Here is a 3,467-nt window from a genome sequence, read left to right on the forward strand (position 1 = left end):
GAGCCGTCCGGAGCCGTCGTAGCCGTCCGGAGCCATCCGGAGCCGCTAGTCGGCAGCTGAAGCCGTCGGTGCCGTCGGAGCCGTCCGGAGCCGTCCGGAGCCGTCGGAGCCGTCCGGAGCCGTCCGGAGCCAGCGGAGCCGTCGGAGCCGTTGGAGCCGTTGGAGCCGTTGGAGCCGTTGGAGCCGTTGGAGCCGTTGGAGCCGTTGGAGCCGTTGGAGCCGTCGGAGCCGTCGGAGTAGTTGTAATAGTCGGAAGCATTCTGAAGCGCATTAATTTCCCGATATTAGTGATAATTTTATTGTAAAAAACAGCTTACGAGTAAAAAATAAATTCTTAATTTATTGATATGAAGTTTTTTTGTGTGTTTTTTTTTTCAAAAATAAAGCCAAAAATAATTGTTTGCTCCGTAGATATAAATATACGAAAAAAATGAATCAAATTAGGAGGTTATTTTTTACCGAATAACATGATGGCACATGGACAAGACAGAGAATATAACTATCAATCATCCGTCCATATTTTATGAAAATAATGATCAATACAGGGTTTTCCAAGCCACTTCAATGTTGAAACTGAAAATTTCAACCACGTTAAACGAAAGCTGAAGGCTGCACGGGTGATTTCAAGTCTGAAAAGCCAGTTCAATACAAAAAGTTTTGTTTTCGAAATCGTTATACTAGCTGGTATCGCGAAAGAATTGGTTTAAAATTAACAGTCGTTAAAAATTAACCAGAGTCGTTAAAAATTGCTAGAATTCGGCATCGCGAACGCATTGAGTTCATTTGTTAATTTTAACGACTGGCCCTATGCCACCGTTAAACAAACGACTGTCAAGAGCGTATGCGATACAAATTAACAGTCGTTTAATTATACTGCTCGAATTTTTTCCCCGTGTTTGCCTATATGCGATATCGAGTAGTCGTTAACTGTTTTGACGATCGTTAATTTTAACAGGAATGAACAACAAATGATCTCGGTTAAACCAAAATGAACTTTAAACGACTGTTAAAATGTGTTCATTTATTCGCGATGCCGGCTACTATTTTTTAATATCGGTATAAGCTATTTCAATCTGTCAGTTTGGCGGGCTATCGCCACAGTGGGATAGAAGGAAATAAAATACGTCAAAATGTTATAAAACAATTTATGTATTGATTTTCAATGTGCAGCATTTGTATTTTCTAATGGAAATACAATCAATATGTAAAATGAATATGAATTTATTTTAATATATTAATGAGACCTTATTAATAAGACCTCATCTTCTATTTGCAATGATTTATTGTTCATATAACTCAATGCTAGTGTGAACTATGGGCCTTTAGCAGCTAAATTTTAAAATTTTATTAGGCCAAAAAGAGACGGATCGGAATTTCGCGGCAGTTTATAACTGAAATTGAAGAGTCGGAATCTATGAAATCGTGTAGTTCATTTGAAATAATGTACAATAATGTATTAATTTTCCTCCAAATCCTCCAAGTTGCACGCATTCGATCGTAGTGGCATGCAATTCCAAGCAGGCGGTTTGCGATTCGATGCAAACGGCACGAGATTGGAATGTAGATGAAAACAGGTGTATCTCGTTAGTAGCTAGCGAAGTTAGCAAAAAAAGTAAAATGAAAGAAAGAATGTGTTTTTCCTTCGATAAGTTGAAAAAACCAGTCATTTATCTGAAATCAACAACGCGTTCGAAAAATAAAATTAGACTGGAATATCGATATCAAATAAATAATAGTGGGATGGCAGAAATATCGTAGTTTCAAAAACAAATTAAAAAATGAATGAAAAAAAATTTGTTGATAAGTTTATATTGTAACTTTATTTTTAAATGCATCCTCTTGTTTTTATTGTTCAAATAATATTTCAATATTTCAACCAATCATGTGTTTGAATTCCAAAAAAAAAAATCGATGCTTATTGCAAACATCATAGCTGTTTAATTCGTTTTTAATTAACACAACAATAAACTTTAATAAAATAAACAGAACAGTTCAATCTACTATCTCCTCCTCATTCATGAATCGGGGAATATACGACCACATATGCCGTACATATGCTTCACAGTCACTTGCTGTCACCAACGAAGCACCTTCTTCTATGGCCTCCAACAATTCTACATCACAATTTGCGTTGGCACGCTTAGTTATTTCTTTCCATTTACTGAAAAGATTTTCGATAGGATTTAAAAATGGGGAGTAAGGTGGTAAATAACGAACTACATCTCCTCCATCTTCAAGAGCCTGTTTCACCTCTACACACTTGTGAAAGGCGACATTGTCCATCACAAAAATCAGGTTTCCTGTAAGGGTTTCTGCTAATTTTGCTTTCAGATCGATAATAAACTGCAAAAAGGATTCTCGGGATTCTCTTTTGTCACGTAATGCAATATTCCTCCTCTATTCATTGCACAAATAACCGAAATGTTTTTCGTTCGAATTTGTGGGACCACTGTTACTGCTGGCTTTCCTAATGCCGATCTACCTCGACTAGCACGCATACTAATGCAAAATCCCACTTCGTCAATAAATATTATATTTCTGTCTGATATTTGACCGGGAAGAGCATAAAAACTTGTTGCGTACTCTTTTCGTACCTGTATAGTGTTCGGATTGTTTCGACGCTCAGGTATTTTTTGAATCCGTTTAAGTGAGTAATGGAAATGTTTGATTTCCCGAGCAATCGTTGGTTTACTCACTCGAAGGTTGAAATTTTCCAGCACTTTTTGTGAGAGTTTTTTTAGAGATATTGTAGCATCTTCATCAATCCATTCCCTAATTTTGTTACCTATACTAATTTTTTTCTCATGCTGAGCTCCTCGTTTTGACGCCTCGACTTGATAAGTATTTTTGAATTTTTTGATAATGCTGTATACCGTCGACACGTTGATATTTAAAGTCTGCGCTATTATTGCTGGGCTACACCCTTTTTGATGCGCATTAATAACTCTTTCGCGATCAGCGTTACTTGTTGTCTTAAATTTAGTTTTTTTCTGCGTCTGCATTATTAAAGATGATTGTTCTTGAGTTGCAGTAGTATCTAGAGTGTCACTTCTCTCATTATTGTTGTTGATTTCAATCGGTAACTCTTCCATTTTTAATATGTTTTAATGAAACCAAATAGTAATTATATTGCTCCACACAAGCTCGCTCAACACTTCGGAATAGCAACCATGTGAAAAAAGGCGCACTTTATGGATACGATGTTTTGACATGCCGGGAAAAATCATAACAATGAGCAAATATTATGACATGGACAAATTTTACATCATTATGCATTTTGTTAATACACTAGTCACAACAAATATAGTTTAGCAATCATCTTATCAAAAATAATATTAACAGTTTACAGTAAATTTTAAAATTATATTTCCATTAGAAAATACAAATGCTGCACATTGAAAATCAATGCATAAATTGTTGAACATTTAGACGTATTTTATTTCCTTCTATCCCACTGTGGCGATAGC

Source organism: Anopheles arabiensis, chromosome X (assembly GCF_016920715.1).
Source record: "Anopheles arabiensis isolate DONGOLA chromosome X, AaraD3, whole genome shotgun sequence".
Taxonomy (NCBI): domain Eukaryota; kingdom Metazoa; phylum Arthropoda; class Insecta; order Diptera; family Culicidae; genus Anopheles; species Anopheles arabiensis.